Source organism: Haliotis rufescens, unplaced genomic scaffold, assembly GCF_023055435.1.
Source record: "Haliotis rufescens isolate VD_foot unplaced genomic scaffold, xgHalRufe1.0.p SCAF_2, whole genome shotgun sequence".
Lineage (NCBI taxonomy): Eukaryota > Metazoa > Mollusca > Gastropoda > Lepetellida > Haliotidae > Haliotis > Haliotis rufescens.
In genome coordinates, this window is record NW_025963890.1 from 76,663,678 (window position 1) to 76,688,421 (window position 24,744).

The 24,744-nt window shown below is 39.1% G+C and overlaps 1 protein-coding gene across 1 annotated transcript in view; it reads right to left on the reverse strand.

The window, feature by feature from the left end:
- The window catches only part of LOC124147611 (multiple epidermal growth factor-like domains protein 10), a 305,895-nt gene that overhangs the window by 72,232 nt on the left and 208,919 nt on the right, over positions 1–24,744 (reverse strand). The window lies entirely within an intron of this gene.

Consider the following 24,744-nt stretch of genomic DNA (forward strand, 5'->3'; position numbering starts at 1 on the left):
TCACCAACACCTGGTGTCACCACTGATTTACAGAGGTCCATTCATGTCATTTTCACAGTTCTTTGCCCTTTACGCCATTTGGCGCTTGCATACTGATTCACAAAATAAATGAAAATATAGTTCCATTCAATGAACTGTAATTCAAGTGAATGCTCAGTGTACAGAACGTACTAGTATGACGTTATATAGACAAGCCGAATGTTTTATCCATATGCAGTGTCTGAAATTGTAAACCCTTAGTGTTGTTCAGTGTTCATAATATTCAATGCAATTGCAAAGACAGTTACTTTTTGCACAAATAACTGCTACATAAGGTGAACACCAAGACCTAGATGTTTGCCATGGGAATGAGGTACGTAGATTGGCGACTAGAAGGTATATGAGTGTTCTAGATATTCTGCGGGAAGCCCTGTTTGATTCTGGCAGTTACAGGAAGGGTGCTACCTTGCTGAATGACGTAAGGTAGTATTCGCACCAAAACACAACGTGGTTTCTCGGACGTGGTCACTGGCGATATCTCCGGCCAGTATTCTGAACTGATTCAGGCCAATTGCTCCCAATATCAGGCTACCTTGGATGCATCAAACGCGTACACTGCTGTCTACTGTGGAACATTAAAAACAATAGGGGGCACGGGTGGCCCAGTCGTCTAAGGCACCGCGATTCGCTGTGCAGAGTTGCGTCCCTTCGGCACGCCAGAAACCTATGATTGTGGGTTCGAATCCCGGTTCGCCCCGATTATGTTTCTAGGTTTGTCAGCACCATACCCGTGCTCGTGGGTTTCACCGAACTGGTAAACGTCTGAGACCTGTATCACTTCGGGCTTTCCTCCCACATCAAGCTGAAACGCCGCGATATAACTTGAATACTGTTAAAAGCGGCATTAAACCCAACTCACTCACTCACTAAAGGCAATAAATTGTCGTAATCGTTAACATTGAAGGCATTGGCAACCATCTGTGTACACGGGCTAGACTGATCCTTTTCGTCTCTCTGCAGCTCATACAAGGCTGTTTTACCATCAATCTGAATGAGCATTTTGTTTATGATCTTATATTATCGTCAGCACACTGAATATGTGTTGTTATATTCACGTCATTAAGCCAGCTTACACCTTAACGAAATGCTCGTTTCTTTTGAGGTTTTGTGTCATGCATAAGTAATTGTACAGAGATTTTTTTATATATGTGTTTGAAACCGTCATGAGAAAGGTAATACGACAGGTAGTTTACATTGCCTGGAACAAACGACACAAACATTTGTTGTTTGGATTATGCCTACATAACAGGAAAAGCTTCATAGAAAATTTACGAGATCTAAATGAAGTGTCGCACATGTACGGTCATAAGCCATACATTAGATATAAGTAGTCGTACTATTCTGTCAGGTGAGCTTTATGGTATAACGGTTTGAAAGGTTACTAGATTTCACCATGATCTACAACGCGTCTGCGTTGGGTTTTTATGCAGCTTTGAAAAAAATATTTCTGTCACTAAACATGTATATCATCTGATCAAGCATCGTTTGTAACTGTTAGTTAATTTGTAAATTTTCCGTAATTTGCAAATACCTGTTAGCAGTTGACTATATGCAGATGAACGAACAATACAGTATCTATCTGTACAAGGAACCTTTAATCTTATTCCCATTTCTTTTTCGAATGGATGTGAACAGCAACGAAACTGGGCATGCGTTCTCCAAACAAAAATGTATATTAATATAAGTATTCTTCAGAAAGTAAAGATAACTTACGCAAAATGACATTTTTGGACTTGTGGATAAATCACTGTACCAGATTTGCCGATTGTTGTATTTTAAATATTATGTTATCAAAATGAGAAACGATTTGTTATCAGCATGTGATTAGGTTAATCGTTCATCACGAAAACCAAGTGAACAGAGCATATTTACCATAACTATATGATAACACTTTCGTGGTAAACGATGATAACACTTTCTTGGTAAACGAGTAACTCGCAAATGTCGAAAATACAAACATTAGTTTATACCTTTATAATACCGAAAATAAATGTATACCACACTCCCCCAAAACATAATTATTTGCTGTACATGTATTTGTTTTACATTTAACAATCGCTTGAAGACATATAATCGGTCCTTTTAATTTGCTGCATTTATGAAAGGCCTATCTGCTTCATATAATATTCTAGATAGTATTTCATAATCAAACAAGGTTATTGAGATCATTATTCCAGGTAATAGATTACTATTTGGGCTTCGAGTCCGTGACAATCTCTTGCTGAGGTAAACACCAAAATATTCACGATCTTTTGTCACTGCTACATTTTGGCCATTGATTTTTTTCCTGAAATCCTCCCTGTCGCCCCCTGTCTTAGAAATTAAAATGTTAGTTTGGGAAATATTTACTGATATATGCCAATCTCTGCAGTACGTCTCTGGAATACAACCGTTTATCAAACTCATCACATTAAACTTTGATAGGATTCAATCGGGTGACTGAGGGGGCCAGGGCAGGATCTGTTGTGTTTTCGTGTCATTGTGTGTCATGCTGTGTGGTCAGGCATCATCGTCCTGGAATACGGTGTTGGATTTCTGCATAATGTTTGTTTTATTTGTCGCACTCAGCAATATTCTGTATAATGAGAGCGACCTGTCTTCAGTAATTAGGGCAGTTCAGAAGACGGACATCAGAAGTCAAAGAGAAGGAAATGCGTCGGCAGGAGTGTGTTCCTGTTTCACTTCTAATACGTTTGCACTTTTAAAACAAGGACAAGTCATGGAGGACAAAACACACCACAAACAGCGCATTTATCGTTTATGCCTTATATTGTTCATATCAGAGTCGATATCAAATGACAACATGACAATCATCACATACCAAATTATATTTCGTCCTGGCTTCGACCGAACTGTTTGCATGGTTCTAAGTGTCCGCTTGCGTTTTTCTCTGCTTCACGATGTCAGGGCTTTAGTTGAAGGTTGTAGAATATATACAGATAAAGAGATAGATAAAGTAGACGGCTGTTTGATTGTGATTCATGATCACATCCTCGTGATACAATCGCAATCGTACAATTAGTTCTGCCTTTGGTGGATATTTCTTATAAATAAGGAAAGGGTTTTACCACTGTGTCAGTCGAATAAACCCTCATTCTCAAATGTAGCATGCGTCTATGTTGAATCTACTGAAGCGACTGATTATAGAATGTATACATAACTTTCTTTGCAATGAGGTCGACAAAGATTTATGAGAAACTCACCGAAGCGTTCAACACAAGCATTTTGTATAGGACACCGCTCCTCTCAACCATGACACATCACCACCCTGATACCATATACCAGGAACACTATTATTCTGTTCATGGCATTCACTGATGTACGGCAATGTATATATATATATATATATATATATATATGCCAGGAGGTCTCAAACAGTTCACCATAGAGAATGACTTGTTAAGGCGTGATTACGTGAAGGCGCGTGATATACCAGCTCAACAAATATTCTGTTAAACTTTGGGAGGATGAAAAATATCTGATTGCATATAATTATCTTGTGACACACAGCCCAGAGCCTCTCCCCCCTCCCCTTAACAAAAATAAACATTGTTGTCGATTGTATTTTTGTTGACATTCCCAGCGTTTCTCTTATAGTTTTTATTTTCCCATTCCAAACAACATATTTTATTATGGAATGCATTAATTAATCTTTACGATCACCAAGCCTGACATAATTTGTGCATGCCAACTTGCATATATAATGAGCAGGTATTTACATATAAATACAACTTTTCATTAAATCTCAGCCTTCAGAACACATTGTATCTGCAGTCGGATCCCGTTGTCTCGAACCATTTACTACGGTAAACTCTCACTATAGTTTTCATTGTTTTAACCCAAATGTGTCGAAATGGAGGTGTCATATTCCCGTTAATTCCCGCTAAATCCCGGGAATTGGCGGTTCAAAATATGTCATAGCAATGTTGGTAATGTCTTACCCTGAAAAGTCGAACTCAAAATTGATTATCCAAAGACATGAGGAAAATGTATATAGATGCAGCGATGCAGATCGACGTCGACTTTGCTTCAACTTCTTACTGTATACGATTTTACATAATATGCACAAAGTGGTACTGGGTATGTACGGTCATGTTTACATCATTACACCAGCTTACACATTAATGAAATGCTCGTTTTTTTTAGGTCTGGTATCATGCATATGTCTTGTACAGCGATTGTCGGTGTTGGGTTTTAATGCTGCTTTGATAAATATTTCTGTCACTAAACATGAAAGTCATTTGATGAAGCATTGTTAGTAAGTTTTAGTCAATTTGTAAATTTTCAGAAATTTGTAAATACTTGTTAGCATTTGTGGACATGCAGATTATCGAACATTACAGTATCTGTCTGTACGAGGAACTTAAAATCAAATAACCTGGGCATGCTATCTTGGAACTTAGTGACAGAAATTCATCTTAAATATTCTTCAGAAATTATAGATAGCTTGAACTTTACGCAGAATAGCATTTTTGAACTTTGGGAGAAATCACCATACCAGATTTATCGAATGTTGTGTTTTAAACATTGTGTTGTCAAAACGAGAAACAATGTGTTATCAGCGGGTGATTGGGTACACCATCCATAAGGAATAATAAGGAAAGGGTTCCACCACAGTATCAGTCAAATAAAACCTCATTATCAAATGTAGCATGCGTTTAGGTTGAATCTACTTAAGCGACTCAACATGAAATGTTTACTAACTTTCTTTGCACTGAGGTCGACAAGGATTTATGAGAAACTCATGGAAGAGCCTAACGCAAGCATTTTGTATAGGGCACCGCTCGTCTCAATTATGAAACAGGAACACTATTACTCTGTTCATGGCATTCACGGATGTACGGTAATATATATATATATATATATATATATATATATATATATATATATATATATATGCCAGGAGGTCACAAACGATTCCCCGGAGTGAATGACTTGTTGTAGCGGCCTCCCTTTTGAGTGTCGTCGGGTTACATAAAGACGCGTGATTTATATGGTTAACAAATATTAATGCAATGCCAAGTAGAATCCGACAAGCTGTGTTAAACGTTACGCTCACTGCACATTTATTGAGCGTGTTTATACATTTTCAAGAATGTAACTCCACGAGCCACACAGCTTCGGTTTTGATCAATCTATGGCTACAATGTAGGGCAGTTGGGTAGCGTGTCAACAAGTCTTCTCCCGACATTACGCTACTTGGCGTGTATGACCCACGGAGTGAGGTTGACATCACAACAGTGATAGCAGGGTAGCTGCCATTTCGGTCATGATAAGGTGCGGTCAGCCATGACGACGTACCAGTAAGGACATCAACTATTAAAACATATGTATTTCGCCTAATATATATAAAGGGTGTCTGGAAGGGTGTTGTACTATTTATGTCAGGGTATGACCGGGGTCGTCTATACATGAATCGCTTGAATAACTTGTTTTATTGGGCATGTATTCGATATCCTTACATCACAGACATTGCTAACCAGTGCATCTCAGTTTAGATAAATGTACAATAGCTAACCTTCAGTGATGTACACATACCACGAGACTATGGGAATATTTCCTGATTATAGACTAAGATATGCATGACTACTTTACATTTTAGTAGAAAGTAGCCCGAGTCTCGCGTACTTGTCACACAATTCACCCAGGGCTAGTGCAGCAGTCATATGGTTACTGTGACAGTATGTTTCTTTCGCGATAAGTAAGCGCCACTTGTCTGCTCTGTTTCCAAACTTATAACCTATAATGACTTCATGCCTTTTTTTCTGCGACCAGGTGAAATATCAGAATTATCCGACTCTGGACATTTTACTACATGGGCTATGGGTTAAATCTTTGTTTTTCCTGTACTTTGGATATTTCCTGTAACCGGAAAAAGAATCTTCACACAACGGATTTTTCTTCTTTACAGATTCTTAATAAATGCGAAAAAAACTTCTTGAAGAAAATTTTAAGATGTCTCTTAGTGGTACTGTTTATGTCTAAGTAGCTGCTAGCTCGCCTATGAAAATGATGAAACACAGCCTTTAACTTTTTATCCAGAAAATAATTGTTTTATTAAATTAATACCTCATCTGTGTTCCCACACATTATTTGTTTTAAAAGAGTCGAATATATCCATGAGGCAACAGGTGTCTGATGACCCGCAAGTTACTGTTGCAATGACATCAATCCCCTGCTGTGGAATTGCTGGAATATTGCTAAAAGTGGCGTAAAACTGATTGACTGACAGACAGCAGATGACAGTTAATAAGAGTGAGTTGGTGAGTTAAGTTTTATAGTCAAGTTTTCAGCCATATCGTCACTAAAAATTATCAAAAGAGACGGAGGAGAATATGATGTTAATAATATGGAAGTACTTCTTGGTGGGGGCTGTTGAACACTGACAAGACCAAGCATGTGGGCTGGTGCAGTCCGCGAAATATAATTTATCCACCCATGTTTTGAAATAACAGAGGTAACAGAGTTATCTAAAATTGCTAACTGAGACACTGAAAAAGAAATCTGATTCTCTGCATAATTTAGACCTTCTAACAAACAACCTGTGCTCCTTATATTCTCCAACTTCTGCATGCGGCTCAAGGCAATGTCATATCTTAACATTTTAGGCATCATGTCATGTGTACACTGCATTTCATCATGTACATGTAGGCACAATGAGTGAGTGAGTATGTTTTTACGCCTTTTTTTAGCAATATTCCAGCAATATCACGGCGGGGGACACCAGAAATGAGCTTCACACATTGTGCCCATGTCGGGAATCGAACCCGGGTCTACAGCGTGACGAGCGAACGCTTTAACCACTTGGCTACCCGACCGCCCCACATGGAGGCACAGAGTATATCATAGACCATTATATCTTTATTATCATTTAGCTAATGTTACATGTTTATCGTGCAATACAACATGGACCTGTGTTGATTATTTACTTTATATACATTTGTAGATACCATGTTATATCATATGACCATGTGTTGGTCACGTGTAGATTGTGTTTAACCAAAGTCCTCATGTAGGTACAGTTGTACGTGTACATCATTATGCAGGTAGACTGTTCATCATAGCGCGTCGCTCCTGTGTGTGTTCGTGTATGTATCGTAGCATACTTCCAAATTAGTACTTTCTGGTGACTCATTAAACGCAACTTCTCTTGTTATTGTTGGCAGTGGCGAGCCGTCGATCAGCCCATGCCACGTGGAATCACCTGATGGCCCCTTGTCCAATGGGTCATTGTCACTTGGGTCAATGATACAAGTACACCAAGGTTGTGTACTCCTACAAACATACTGAATACAACAGTGTCACTCGAGCTGCATGTACCTCGAGATTACACAGACATCTGGGTGGTTGGATCGCGGGCCATGAGGCGAAAGTGAAAATTCCACTCTGTTGACATTACTGTCAGTCAAACGATATCACTTCAAGACTAATGATATATGAGTTTATATGTCTTACGCTCGCAATGTGGACACTGGCACCACATGATCCATGTAAAGAATATAAATATCACAGCTTACTCAGGTATCAACGCATTTGTAACTACGAGTGACCCACTGGCCCACCGCCCTACGTCTCACTAAGTTCGATGCTCGTCGGTATTAATCTAAGATTGTCCCATCTCATGATGCCAGCATAAGATCCGAGGTCGTTCAAAAGCCGAAAGGGTCTTTGTAACATACTGTAATATATATATCATTTCTGATGAGAAAGAAAGAGACACAGAGAGAGAGAGAGAGAGAGAGAGAGAGAGAGACAGAGAGAGACAGAGACAGAGAGAGACACGGCTTATATTCACTGTGGGCTAATGCCGCATGTATAGACGTGTGCACGATTAATGACGCCCAGACATACTTTACTTCTACAAGGTAAATGGGCAATCTCATAACCAGTACAGAGACATTTAAAGTCTATTCCACAGGTAAAATGTAAGCTCTTTACGTCCTGACGTAGCAACATGTTTTTCCCCAAAAAATGATCATGGTATTTATAAAACAAACAATATTACTTTCATTTCAAACTATTTCAATGACGTTTTCCTGTGCACCAGGAAACTTATTCTGCCTTCACGTGACTATCAATGTGACAGAGAGTTGAAAGACCCTCTCTGAATGACTATTGTTGCTACCATTCACTGTGAGTTGAGGGTGTTCGTGTTAGTCAACTGGCATGACAAAGAGTATGAACGTTTAAAAGTCCGTATACGTTCCAGCATATGCGATCGCCTAGTGACTGTGTCAGGGACGGGAAGCTTACGTTTTGTGAAAACACCCACATCCAAGTGCACGCATTTACAGACAGTGAGACGCAGACACAATCGGTATTTACGAGCGACCACATCATGATCTTTTGTATTGGTTCTGCATGTTCTATTTCCCCGATTTAGCCACACAATCCATAGCCTCTACATGAGACAAATATACGAGTTATCATAAGACAACACCTTAACCTTTTGACGTAACGTAGGTTTGATGTACATAACTCTACAAACTGCCACTAGCCATAGAGCCAAAACTTTAGCTAACGCTATACGGATAGTTTTACTGGTATTGACATTAGTACTTTGTTGACCACAAAGGGAAAGTCAATTATTCATTATACAGCTGTTGCAATAACCAGCATGTTCAACGTCAATAGTTGTCAAGATGGGACAACTAGTTTAGTGCCACAGAACGCTGTGCAGGGTTGTGTTCATCCCCCATGTATGGAATAATTTTCACATTCGCCTTTGATATCATTTGTTTATAAAGATCACTTCTAATCCTTGCGAGTCCTTGAGACATGCTTCAGGAATACTAAAGCTTTTGATTTTTTTAAGCAATACAATATGGCATATGTGCTTGACTCATGAGAAGAAAATTCTCTCTTCATTTTTACTGGGGATAACTGGACTGTGGTTCAGAAGCCACATATAACAAGACAAAGAAAATCATATTGAAAAGTGGAGCTGCAATACTTATTAATCAGTTTTATTTCAAAATATACAATGAATGATAGTGGACAATCATATTATTATGATCAGAACCTTGGCTTCATTGTCGACCATATGATAAACATGTTAGTGGATAGACTATGCCACCTTACAAATGGTGACATTTCAAAACACAATTTTGCCATTAATTAGTATACTTTAGAGTGAAATAGTTTTCTGAAGTTTGGAAATATGGCATTTTCATTACAGTGAACATGACTTTTGATATTCTACTCCAGTGAAGATAACATTTGATATTTCACTGTAGTGAACATAAGACTTTGACGTATCTATTGTCATTCAGGAGTTACCTCCCCTTTAATTGTCTCTATCGTAAGTGTCTAGCCCGTACACAAACTGACTTCCTGTTTACGTTAGTTCTACATTGACATTGCAAAATAAAGACAGATGGTCATTTATGGAGTTAATATCGCTTCTTGCGAATCTGTATAAATTGTAAATTTGTTATTTAACACCTACCAATCAAAAACGTTTGTTTCGAAAAACGCGATTTTTGTTAGTTGGTCAAGGTGTTTCTTTCTATTCCAAAACAGTCTTTTAGATTTAAAGAATATCTTTTGTTGAAGTTGATTTTGTATATAATCATCTTAACTTAATTGGCCTCAATATTTTTTGCTATTTTTGTTTATATTTTTTAAAGATATGAGTCGCAAAAGCAAGAGGTGGTGAAACGTCTCTGAGAGTTAGGTTGGGAGACTTTACGTTTCAAGGTTTACATTTGTAATAAAATAATTCAAATTTCCTGTAGGAAACAACACAGATAGTATATAGTACTGATCTCGTGCCACTCGTAAAAACTTATGAATTAGTAGATCCTTTCCCTCGTCCCTCGTTATCACTAAAGCCTCTGGCTCAGAAGGTATCAATATATTCGTTACATGGTCAGTAAACAGGGTGTACAGGCTGCCCGACGTAGTGACGACTATCTGCTCACAGCGAACATGCCCTTTGAAAGGATAGTAACTGTGCAGTGTGGCATAAACAATTGCCAACTCCTACTTCACATGAGCGATATGCAACTTCCTGATCCAATAGAAGCGCCTGTACACTGGGTTCATGGGTTAGGCATTTATATACAGAAAAATAATTATTGTGTTGACACATTTTCACCTGTGACGAAATCATGACAGAACACTGATCAATACGTACCTGGTTTAAACAGCGAAAGCAGTGCTTTAGGGCACGTTTGCCTCGTACATGTACTGTTGATACCACATTGGGCAATATAACTGATGGTGTTCAACATACCCGTGCACATCCAGTTACTGGTGTTCCAGTATATATTGAAGTAATGTAAGTCTGTTAGAAGTCGACTGTGTGCATGAACAACGACTGAAGCCATTATGGCTCGACGGTTTTCGGTCCGATTCGATATACACAAAAGCAAACCAAAAACATTTCAATACTCATAAAATATAAAACGTCATTGCAATCCACCGACACTCCATTTGGTGTAAAGGGCAAAAGAAATATGGAAATTGAATGAATGGACCCCTGAAAATCAGTAATGACACAGCTTTTCGCGTGTCAGATTATGTCTCTGTGAAAACTGATGTACAGCCCAATTACGAAATTTGTTTAAAACTTTATGGCATTATCATCACAATCTTTAAGAATTCTCTAATAAACCCCAGTACACTTTAAATGTTTGACAAGATCAGTTTTGAGTCATAGGCTTCCCGAAGATCAGATTATAAAAAAAATAATACAAGTTACTTTTGACTTTCACAGAAGTATATTTTTTATACTTGATAAAAGTTTCCCATGAACTGCGAAATAGTCATGTAGCTAATATTTACACAGTCAGGGTTGAGCCAGCACGAATCATAACACAAACAACATGTATGTGTTCAACTCGTTATTTGTGACTTTGAGAATACATGAGAACAAATTCAAAATTGCAAAATAAAATAAAACCTAATCTCTGGAATACATGTGAGTCATAGCATCCAAGTACAATCCTTTGTTGTAATTATTTACACTTAGGTTGGGTTCGTTACAGGAAACATTAGTGCAACCATTAAAGTCACTATCTCTGCTTTAGATTAGCTTAGTTTAGCTGTGATTGGTACGTTTGTGTGGCACAAGGACAAAATCAACTTAGTTCCTTATTCAGTTCAATATACTGATTCGCCATATAAGGCCCATAGCATAACTGACAGTATGGTTTGTGTGGAAATATCCATGTATTCTGAATCTAGAATATATTGAGTCACCATTTTAAAGACACAGATACAGTTTTACAGTATTAATCACCGATGCGCATAAAATACACTTGCTGAGTCCCTTGCACCTATGTTGACATATTTCTTTTCTCAACTTTGACGAGTTTTAGATTGATTTAACTTTAAATATCCACGCCTTCGTTGCTGTATTTGACTGTTGGCCTTATGGTGTCTTATGGTTTTGTCTGCATTCTATGCAATGGTAAGGCCACACATTACATAGCCAATGTATGTAAGCATCACTACAATTCCTGTTTCTCTAAAGACCTTGGCTTAAATGACAAATAAAAAGTCACATTCAAATCGTGTATGTTCACGTAGGAAACAACCTGCCCAAACCATTCGACAGTTCTATCCACTCTGTTCATTCTTCGTTTGTACTGGATTCTAAAGCTAAAACAATTCCGTACAAAGAGAAATAATATTGCTAGGTACAGCAAAAGTACCACCAAATCCCTGTCTGAAGGAATTATGATAATTCTTAATATACTGAACAAAAAGTCCTGTGACGTTGAATAAGATTTAATGCAAAGTTATGTTTTTTACCAAATCTGAAACAATTTCGGTTTGCAACAGATAACAGACTCCTGTAAGTGTTCAAATGGTTTAATTTACCACACTGACTTCAGAAAATGCGTGATTTCATAAATAAAACATGAACATGCAAAAATGTCAATTTACAAATCAATAGCGTGTGTGGTTGTGATGCAAGCAACACATCATCGTCTCATGGAATGGACCAGGCGTGGCACGAAGTCCTGTGGGATACCTGTCCATATCTGCTGGAGCATGTTTCGAAGTACCTGGAGTGTCTCTGGAATATGTGGTTGGCGTCGATCCATCTCAGCCAATATGTGCTCGATTGTTGAGAGATCAGGGGAGCGAGCTGGCCAGGGGATGACATTCACGTTGTTTTGTTGAAGGGAATCCTGAACAAGTCGAGCAATATCAGGCCGGGCGTTTTTATGTTGAAAGGTAATGCCTGGGCCTTGACGGCGCAAAAACGGTAGAACAACAGGGCCGGTGATTTCGTCGCGGTAACGCTGTCCACTGAGATTTCCCTCTACCCCTATCAAACAGGTCCTCTGTCTTGCTGTAATCCCACCCCATACCATAATGCTGCCGCCCCGAACCGGTCTCTTCCATGACACAATGGTTGACGTAACGTTCACCTCGACGTCGTTACACTCGAATCCGTCAATCGCTGTGGCTGAGATGAAAACGAAACTCTTCATTGAATAGAAGTTGTCCCCACTGCATGGACGTCAAGCGGAGACGCTGTCTTTGACACTGTTCAAGTGCTTGACAGTGGCTTCCTGTCAAAATTGGACGTCTGGCGGGTCTTCTGTCGACAATCCCTTCACATCTCAGGCGGCGAATTACGGTTTGTGAAGATATTCGACGAAGGCAAGGGATGCTTCTTTCAGTCACTGTTGTTGGCTGGAATCGATTTCGTAGGTGTGTTGTTCGAATCCAGTTGTCTTGTCGATTATTGGTTATGCATGGCCTGCCACTCCGAAGATGGTCTCTGACTGCATTCGCCTGTTGCCAACGTTGCCATAAACACCAAATGGTGTTTCTGCGGACGTTAAATTGTCTTGCAACATCACGTTGACTCGATCCTGCTTCAAGCATACCAATGGCTCGCAAACGCACATTTCCGGACAGGGGTGGCATTTCATAATGTTGAATAATTGCGTAATTTTTTATATTTTTCTGAGTGGTTGTTGTCAGCAAGATGCCAAACAATACATATGAAATCCCGTTGACGTACATGCTGTTTTTTCATTCTTGGGTAGTGAAATGCATGGGGCTTGCATAAAAGTCAACTGTGCATGGAATGCATGCTTTTCTGTAGCAGTTGCGTTTTTGTGACTTGATTCCATACATGTACTACAATATTGAAAACCAAACTTTACTTGTTTGAAACATACACTTAAATATTGGTGTCACAGGAACTTTTGTTGTTGGGTATATAATCAAGAATGGAAGCTATTTAAAGCCACACAAAGTATTTGAGACAAGTGGAATTAATACAATGTTGATTCTCAAAACCTCAAAGGATTTGCGTGCCTATTGGCAATCTCAGAAAAGAACCAGGCTCAATTATGTCAAAACATTTGATTTTGCAAATTTGACACCACCACCCAACATGATAAACTTGAGAGAAAACCTCAATCCCTCATCCATTGGACTTTTGTAACAAATCGTGGTGACCCTCGATACAGTTAAATATCTATCTTCACAGGTTCAGGTCAATTTGTCAAAAATAAAAGCAAAGGCCATCTGAAGATTACTGAGAAAGCAATATGTGGATTGCTGGACTCACTCACTGATAACATTTATGTGAAATGTGGGGGTAAGACACTGAGGTAAGAAGTAGGCATCCTCATGAGCACCGATTGTGCTCCACGTGTTGCTGATCTGTTTCTGTATGCATATGATCTGAATTTCTGCTCGGATTAAACTTAATTTTCAGTTATATCGATTATCTAATATCGTTCAATGACGATCAAATAGCAAATTCTCTTCCTCAGGATAGTGCAACTTTTTGCGAACACCTAGTATCATCACAATTTGATTGTGATTTATTATCACACGCTCATGATATATTCGGAATCATACAATAAGCTCTGCTTTTGGTGGATATTTCTGATGAATAAGGAAAGGGTTCTACCACAGTATCAGTCAAATAAAGCATCATTCTCAAATGTAGCATGCGTTTATGTGGAATCTATTGAAGCGGCTGATTATGAAATGTTTACTTCATTTTCTGTGCCGTGAGGTCGACAAGGATTTATGAGAAACTCACCAAAGTGCCTGACATAAGCATTTTGTATAAGGCACCGTGTTTATGTAACTCAAGGACCCACACAGCTTCGGTTTTGATCAAAATCACAGTGCGCACAGTTGGGTAGCCGGTCAACAGGTCTTCTCCCTACATTACCCCACTAGGCATGCATGTGACCAACGGAGTGAGGGTGACATCACGACAGTGGCAGCAGGGTAACTGTTATCTCGGTCACGATCAGGTGCGGTCAGCTGTGACGACGTACCAGGGAGGACTATTATTTGGGATTGCCTAAAAGTCGGGCCAAGAAAAGTCGGCCCGGCTTGGGCCAGCGGGTATTACTAAAAATGGATTGCAGAATAATAAAACGAAACGCGCATATCTAGGCACCTGGACATTATAAATTGGTGTATATGTAAATATAACACTAATCTATAGATTTAATCACATTTGAAGATACATCTGTGCGTTTAAAGTTGATTTTGACCGCCCGGGCCAAGTCGAACCAAACACAAGCCAAACACTTCTGATAGAGACTATGTTGAGAATGTAGAGGGAAAAGGGCTTCACTTTGAGCCCCATGTTTCTATAAATACTGCGATCTGTGACATTATAAATTGGTGTATAGGTAGATATAACACTGGTCTATAGATTTAATCACATTTGAAGATACATCTGTGAGGTTTAAGTTGATTTTAACAGCCCGGGCCAGGTCGGACCGAACATTTCTGACTTGGATTTTTTAAAGAAAATACAGTAAAAATGCTTCACTTTAACGGCGCAGATTTCTTTAAAGGCGATACACCTGGACATTATAAATTGGTGTATATGTAGATATAACACTAATCTATAGATTTAATCACATTTGAAGATACATCTGTGCGTTTAAAGTTGATTTTGACCGCCCGGGCCAAGTCGAACCAAACACAAGCCAAACACTTCTGATAGAGACTATGTTGAGAATGTAGAGGGAAAAGGGCTTCACTTTTAGCCCCATGTTTCTATAAATACTGCGATCTGTGACATTATAAATTGGTGTATAGGTAGATATAACACTGGTCTATAGATTTAATCACATTTGAAGATACATCTGTGAGGTTTAAGTTGATTTTAACAGCCCGGGCCAGGTCGGACCGAACATTTCTGACTTGGATTTTTTTAAGAAAATACAGTAAAAATGCTTCACTTTAACGGCGCAGATTTCTTTAAATGCGATACACCTGGACATTATCAATTGGTGTATATGTAGATATAACACTAATCTATAGATTTAATCACATTTGAAGATACATCTGTGCGTTTAAAGTTGATTTTGACCGCCCGGGCCAAGTCAGACCCAACACAAGCCAAACACTTCTGATAGAGACTATGTTGAGAATGTAGAGGGAAAAAGGCTTCACTTTTAGCCCCATGTTTTCTATAAATACTGCGATCTGTGACATTAAAAATTGGTGTATAGGTAGATATAACACTGGTCTATAGATTTAATCACATTTGAAGATACATCTGTGAGGTTTAAGTTGATTTTAACAGCCCGGGCCAGGTCGGACCGAACATTTCTGACTTGGATTTTTTAAAGAAAATACAGTAAAAATGCTTCACTTTAACGGCGCAGATTTCTTTAAAGGCGATACACCTGGACATTATAAATTGGTGTATATGTAGATATAACACTAATCTATAGATTTAATCACATTTGAAGATACATCTGTGCGTTTAAAGTTGATTTTGACCGCCCGGGCCAAGTCGAACCAAACACAAGCCAAACACTTCTGATAGAGACTATGTTGAGAATGTAGAGGGAAAAGGGCTTCACTTTTAGCCCCATGTTTCTATAAATACTGCGATCTGTGACATTATAAATTGGTGTATAGGTAGATATAACACTGGTCTATAGATTTAATCACATTTGAAGATACATCTGTGAGGTTTAAGTTGATTTTAACAGCCCGGGCCAGGTCGGACCGAACATTTCTGACTTGGATTTTTTTAAGAAAATACAGTAAAAATGCTTCACTTTAACGGCGCAGATTTCTTTAAATGCGATACACCTGGACATTATAAATTGGTGTATATGTAGATATAACACTAATCTATAGATTTAATCACATTTGAAGATACATCTGTGCGTTTAAAGTTGATTTTGACCGCCCGGGCCAAGTCAGACCCAATACAAGCCAAACACTTCTGATAGAGACTATGTTGAGAATGTAGAGGGAAAAAGGCTTCAATTTGAGCCCCATGTTTTCTATAAATACTGCGATCTGTGACATTAAAAATTGGTGTATAGGTAGATATAACACTGGTCTATAGGTTTAATCACATTTAAAGATACATCTGTGCGTTTAAAGTTGATTTTTACAGCCCGGGCCAATCGGACTCAACACAAGGCAAACACTTCTGATAGAGACTATGTTGAGAATGTAGAGGGAAAAGGGCTTCACTTTGAGCCCCTTGTTTTCTATAAATACTGCGATCTGTGACATTATAAAGTGGTGTATATGTAGATATAACACTAATCTATAGAGGTAATCACATTTAAAGATAAATCTGTCTGTTTAAAGTTGATTTTGACAGCCCGGGCCAAGTCGGGGCGATCTGTGTGACTGTCGAGAGTATAGGGAGAAGAGGTCTACTTTAACCAACGTGTCTGCTTTAAATACGATGAACAGTGACGTTATAAAGTGGTATTTACTTAGATATAGTACGTTCCTATAATATAAACGCTATGCCGACAGATGGAAATTCGTATGACGATAGCTAGAAGTATTTGATACGTGTCAAATCCTATTTCGTTTAACGATTGCTCTTTTACATGTTACCTAGATCAGCGACGCTAACACATAGCTCCACTTTCTAGTTTTTAAGTGATTTACTCCGAATTACTTAATTATGCTGCCCGTTTTGGATTGGTGATTGTTCAGTAGTGTCATGTGTGTATGTTGCATCAATAATATGTAGATATTATCGCCGATAATTAAGTAATTAGCCAATAACACTTTGGTCCGTCTTGGCCCGGCCCGGCCCGACTTTTAGGCAATCCCCTATTATTTACACCATATCTATTTCGCCTGATATATACAAAGGGCGTCTGGCGGGGGGTTGCATTAGTCATGTCAGAGTATGGCTGGGGTCGCCTATACATGAATCACTTGCAAAACTTGTTTCATGGGGGACATGTATGCGATATATCCTTCAGTCATGTACACATACCGTGGGACTATGAGGATATTTCCTGATTAAAAACTAAGATATGGAAGACTACTTTACATTTCAGCAGTAAGTAGCCCGAGTCTCGCGTACTTGTCACACATTTCACCCTGGACTAGTGCAGCACTCTTATGGTTATGACGTGCCATGTTTACTGCACTGTGCACATGTTTCTCTCTCGACATGTAAGTGCCACTTGTCCTCTCTCGCAGCTGAGTTTTAATCAAACTCATTTTATTTCATGGGCTCTGGGTTAAACCTTTGTATTTATTGTTCTTTGAATATTTCCCGTGACCGGGAAAAGTGTCCTCACACAACGCATTTTGCTTCTTTACAGATTCTCAATAAACGCGAAAAAGAGATTCTAGAAGGAAAGCTTTAATCTCATTGCGGTACTGATTAATGAAATATGTCTAAGTAGCTGCATGGGAATGATGAAACGCAGCCTTTATGTTTTTATCCAGAAAAAAAATTAAAACCTCGTTGGTGTAACCATGCATTATTTGTTGTAGTGGAATATATCCATATATCCATAAGTGATATGTGTCTTATGGCCTACAAGTTACTGTTGCAATGAGATCATTATCCCGCTGTGGTATTGCTGGAATATTGCTAAAAGTGGCTTAAAACTTCACTTACTGACTCACTCACTGACCCAATCACAGACTGACTCACTCACAGACTGACTCATTCACTGACTTACTGATTCACTCACTCAGATCAACCTAACATTGCAGGATAAAGAGATTGGCAGCCATTGTTGTCAAGAAGTGCAAGAAAGCTCCGGGTACAGCAGATTGACTTTAACTGATATGACAAACAGCAGATAACAATTCATAAGAGTGAGTGAGTTATGGTTTATAGACACATCGGCAATATTTCAGCCATATCGTTACTAACAATTATCAGAAGAGACCCACATCCGGTCACGTCACGATAGAGGAGAATGTGATGTCAATGAGTAACAATGTAGAAGTACTTCTTGCTGGAAGCTGTTGAACACTGACCAGACCAAGCAAGTGCTCTGGTGCAGGCCGCCATATTTAAAATTATCCATCTTCTGCATGTGACACAAGGCTAGGTCATATACCAATATTTCAGGCATCATGTCATGTGTACACTGCATCACGTACACATAGACACAACATGTATCATAGACCGATATTTATATAGTAATTTAGCTGTGGTTATATGATTATCGTGCAATACAACAGTATCGTGTTGATGATATGCATTTAGTTACATTTGTAGATTGCATATTATCATATGACCACGTGTTGGTCACGCGCAGATTGTGTTTAACCAAAGCCCTCATGTAGATACAGCCGTACGTGTATATCATTATGCAGGTAGACTGTTCATCATAGCGCGTCCCGTCCTGTGTCTCCCGTGTGTTCGTGTATGTATCGTAGTATACCTCCACATTGTTACTTTCCGGTGGCTCATCAAACGCGAATTATTGGCTTCTGCTAAGTGTCGTGTTCTTGTTGGCAGTGTCGAGCCGTCAAACAGCCCATGCCACGTGGAGTCATCTGATGATAGTTGATGGCCCCCTTGCCCAATGGGTCATTGTCACTTGGGTCAATGATACAAGTAAACTGAGGTTGTGTACTCCTACAAATATACTGAATACAACAGTGCCACTCGAGCTGCATGTACCTCGAGATTACACAGACACCTGAGTGGTTGGATCGCGGGCCATGAGGCGAAAGTGAACATTCCACTCTTTTGACATTACTTGTCTAATGATATCACTTCAAGTCTATTGATAGCACGTCGAGTCTAATGAAATCACTTCCAGTCTAATGACATTACTCACACTGTAAGGACATCACTGTTTTGCCGTCTCAGAGTCCAGTACACTGCGTCGGGTGTCCATGTTAAACCGTGGCATGAAAACCGGGCTAGTACGAGCGCATGCACACCCACACACGCGCGCGCGCGCACACACACACACAAATTACTATTAGTGTAATAATCTAAAATGAATTTTCTACGTCACCTCACTTGTTGGTGCTAGATCCAACAAGCATGTGTACACAGATAATCAGAACTATTTGCATATGTAGTGAACGTATGACCATGAGAATGAAGTTGACCTTCATACTTAAATATGCTACAATGGACATGTATAATATCACGTGCTTTCAAAGTAGGCCGAATCCTAACTGTTATTCAAACCCTGCCCGTGAGCTCTCGGTTAGGGATGTACTGAAGGCTATAAAAGAATGTATGCAAAATAACTTAAATTTATTTTGCATTCGTCCCATTCAATGTCTTCCACATAAATCATACTGATATGCACACGATTAAAATGTGTCTTCTTCGACGATATGTGAGAGGGTAACATAAGTTAAGTTAACCTGTTGATTCTTCATCGATTCAATTACTCGGTATGTTTTGTTACATACATGTAGTTCTTAGTTGTTAAGTGTTTAAACGAATCTTGTAAAAAGTGACTTCAGAAAACGTCATCAAAAAATATGATTATCGTATTTTACTGGATATTATATTGCTAAGATGGCCAATGCAGTTGATGCCGTTCGGACCCTTGGATTCATTTACAGCTCTCCAAATATGGGACAGTAAAACCTTATTAGAAATATATGTCAGTCGTTCACAAACAGTAACAATGTTATTCAGTGTATGCTGCACCGATTATTGTTCTTGTTGATTACACCCACTACACAAAAGAACAAGTGGATGGATTATCCCTTTATGATTAAGTTTTATCCCTGATAGAGATATGTCAATCTCTGTGAAACCTTAACGTGCAGGCTCACATCACAAATACTATTGTTTCAAACGTGACAGCAATAGGGTGTATTCCAAGCATGCTTCCAAAACATTTTTAACCTGTAACCAAAGTGTGCTTTGACTTGTGAACATGCTTTGCTAACAGTAGTTGAAAGAAGAGCACTTACAATCTATTATCGTAGATTGTACCAGGTATGAAGACAACACGTGATGGCAACAACCATTCTTTGCAAGACCGTTCATGTCAGTAAAACCTACCAACAAAACCTATACTGTCGTAACCTGCGAAGGGTGTTACTCCTGATTTTGACTCTCTCAGTGAAGGGCGATTAATCTCTGTTGGTAATTATTGATGTCAATCTAATTAATTCTTCTCATCATTCAGTGATTTACTTGATTCCATTCACTGTTTATGTATGCGCCTGAAAAGCGCGGAGTGTCGAGGCGCTATTGGCGTGCAGTTCCAAATACGTTCAATGTATCACAGTCTGTGATTAGCACACTATGGAACAAGTAAAATAAACCCAAAACGTTGACGATCGACCCCATTCAGGGCTACCCAGGACAACGACAAGTGTACGGAATCGATTGATCCGAAACCAGGCTTCACGAAATCAAGCTCAAACGGTGAATCAAATTGCTTCCAACTTTTATCGGGCAACCGTCTACATGCAGCTCATCTTCATGTTCGACGGCCACGTGTTGTGCCACCACTTACAGATCTTCATATTGCCAACATACGTCAATGGCCTACACAACGCGAAACTAGGGCAATCGTCGCTGGTCACGTGTCATGTTTTCAGATAAGTCCCGAGTAGTTGAAGGCGTGGTCGTGTCTGGCGACGTCTGAATAAACGTCAATCCAATGTTAATCTGAGACCTCATAACAGGTTTGGCTGTTGATCGGTTACAGTGGGGATTGGGCATTGGGCGAACCCTTCCCCCTTCCTCATTGTATTGTCTGGAAGAACGTCATTAACGAGCTTCTGATGTTCATGGCATGGAATATATATATAATGAGAGATTTTTCATGGTTTCAGCATGGCATGCTGATAACAATATGTTAAATTTATGTAATGTAGGTTGGACATAATCTTTTCCCGGAATATATTTGATTCTAAGATTGTTATATGTTTTACAAATTAACAGAAAATGGTATTTGTTTTCGATAAGACAAATGTTACCGATGTTACAAAGTCTTTCGTCTGTTGGGACATTATGATATCTCGCCGTTTCAATATGGAGTGTATGAGCAAAACAACGATAGCTGGAAAGCGCAGTACGACATTTATCAATATTGATATTTAGAAGATACGGTTCAACACACAAATTTAATTTGAATAAAGAATAGGTATGCATTTTGGGATTACTAGCAAAATCTGAATGCCATTCTTGTTCATGCATGTATTTTAATCGTGATACAAATTCAAATACAAATGGTTTTGGATAAGAAACTGAAATTTATATAAGGCATTTTAAACTGGCTATCGAATTAATTTTGCCATTTACAGCTTCTTTATACAACAGATTATTGCTCTTTCTTAGGTAACGACTATTAGGCATAGATATAACCTTACATCAGTAAGTAATACAATGCTTATATGCTGAAATGTACAAAGGATATCAACCGCACTCGCCTCTTATGACATGATCGGATGTCGAAGACTTAACGCCAAAATTTTTTTTGCATGCTAATAAATGGATCTGTTCAATTTCTTTGTATTTATTAAAGCCACAAGTTTCCGCTCCATATAACAATATTTGTGCTCCTTTGGTATCAAAAATCTTGTAAAAAACTTTATAATCAAATGGTTGTACATTCCTGAGTGATTTTACAATACCAAACAATACCTTTTTGGTAAAGATCTTATGACCCTGGTATAGGGATAATAGGATCCTGGGGTAGGAATAATAGGACCCTGGGATTCCCTAGAGTTGGGCTTAAAGGACCCTGGTGTAGGGATTGTAGGATCCAAGGGTAGGCATGACAGAACCGCGGTCTTGAGATGACTTGACTATTGATGTTTTTTATTTGTTGTATAACGCAGCACATATTCCTATGAAAGTTGCATACGAGACATGTATCAACCATGTCAGCGAGCCTGACCAATCGATCTTGTAACTCGCCTCTTATGACAAGTATGGGTTACAGTAGAGGAATACTAATCCGGATCTATGGGGAGTCTTAGTGAACATGGACAGGTAAGGCACACGAACGTTGGGTCGGCCGAGAGATCTCCGAGCTGACCCGATCAACTAGCTGTAGGATGTTATGCCGAGGAAAGCGATACCTGGCAATCAGTTCTGTGTCGATCATAGTATCCAACACTATCCCTGAATATTCGCTCTCGCCTAATATTTCTCCTGTTCAAAATTGTTTGATTCTCAATAGTGTCGCCATATCAGACGCTGACTTAGGATGTCCTAAGCTAGTTACAAGTGCCCCTAACCTATCGTAGGTTAGGAGGTTGTTTACGATGGGGTGTAAAGTTAGGAGTTCTTTGTGAAACGGCACACATATTTAAGAGGTGCTTTACGACGTGGTTTAGGAGGTCGTAGCGCTAAGACGCTTTCGTGAAACGGCACCCAGGTCTCCTTGCTATGCCTGACTGGACATCGGGGTATATATATCTGGTAAAATGCATTTGTTTTTGCCACCTAAGTGACATTAGTGGTAAATGACAGACCAAAATAGCATGTTTTGTAACTATTTCATTGCTTAGGTTTGTCGAAAAAGGAAATGTAAACTGTATTTTGATCCTTCATGCTTTGGTGCAAATATACAAGTTGTGGTCTGTTTATACATTGTTTTGGATGTCCAGATAGCACAGACATACATAAACCGACATTGCTCCCTTCGATGACAGTAGACTACAATACAATCGAGCAGTTTATCTATCTACATCGGCTCGGATCCTTCAACATAAATTCACACGAGACACATTATATCGAAATCTTTGAAGGTGGTTAATTTGAACAATGCAAAGATGCATCTTTACCGCTGTCAAGTTTGACGTTTGGCGATGTCCATAGAATAAGTTAGTTTCTACGATTCATAGCAACCATAAGTATGTGTCTTATATCTATGTGTATCTTGCTCTTTTGGTCTCACTCCAACATAACTGAGTGAGTGAGTATGGTTTTACACCGCTTTTAGCAATATTCCAGCAATATCACGACGGGGGACACCAAAAATGGGCTTAACACATTGTACCCACGTCGGGAATCGAACCCGGGTCTTCGTCATGACGAGCGAACGCTTTAACCACTAGGCTACCCGACCGCCCCTACTCCAACATAAACAAAGGCTTTGAGCGCAACCAACATTCGAAACAACAGTGAGTTGTAGACGTAATGGATAATATATTAGTTATTGTTATTTTTACAATCTTTGCTTAGCTTTTGATTTTGAACGGATCGAATACAACACGTTTCTGAATTAAATCATTCATCCATGCCATATCCTAATGTAACACGGCAGGTAGGACTAATCAATTAACTGAGAAAACTTCTTCACAATATCCTCTGTATGGTGGGCTGGCATATAAACACGTCAGTTTCTGAGTTTCAACACTGTTGTTATTGCATCTTCAAATGGTAGACCTGGGTCACCTATATATAGATCAGATGTAAAACTTGTTTCGTTAGACGCATATTCCATATCAAAAAAGTGCAGGACTTGCTAACGAATGAGCCTCGGTGTACACAAATAAACAGTTGCTAACTGTAAGTGATGTACACATACTTGAGGAATGCACACATATTGTCATCGTGATAAACCAATCTGATCTACTCACCCGATGTTAGCTGTATCCATCCCACTAGCACCACCACACCGAGTATCCTGACACCCGCCATGTTGAGCAACGAGGAAGTAAAATACCCGGCCAAACTGTGCTAAACGTTTCGCTCACTGCACATCAACTGTGTGGTGTATATATATGCAATGTAACTCCATTGTGTAATAATCTTTTGAATTTATGAGGATTTCAATTAAGAACAATCCTGGGTTTATATAGATGAGGTCAATCGACATTTCCGAATGAAACAATAATATCATTTAACGACATACATATCATGACCAGCTTGGACACGGAAATATTATTTTACATTACTCGTTGCAGAAAACGACATGTCTATTGGAGATACTACAAATCAAGGGTGACTTTTATACATGGCGTGACTTTTTCACCACTCGGCGGAGGGGTGGGGGTGCGGGGGAGGGGGGCTATAACCTATATGCTATTATTTAATTCAAACAAAATAGCAGATAAGTAATGATTACAGACGAAGGTGTGCATTATGTGTCAGTATTAAATTCTCCCTGCATTATTAATTAACCGCAGTTTCATGATAGCATATAAGAGGATGGCGACACTATCAGCACAACATAGAAATTGTGTGTGCGGTTACACTTTATTTTGGTCACAGCGTAGAGAATAGGTCTTCAGCAGCTCGGTAAAGGTGACTAACGAGATTGGGGTTGGAGGTGGGCTGTCAGGATTGATGTCATCATATCCAATTGTGTAGATCAATGCTCGATCAACGACCTTCACATGGCAGGGGTACTGCTGTGCGGCCTTAGATCAAACAAACACGTACTTATCTTTGCAAATCATGTCCATGACGCTTGCTACCAGTACGGCACGGTACGTTGACCCGATTCACTAACACCTATTGTCATCACTTATCTTCAGTGATACATTCATATACTTTTACCGCTATTTTGCCCT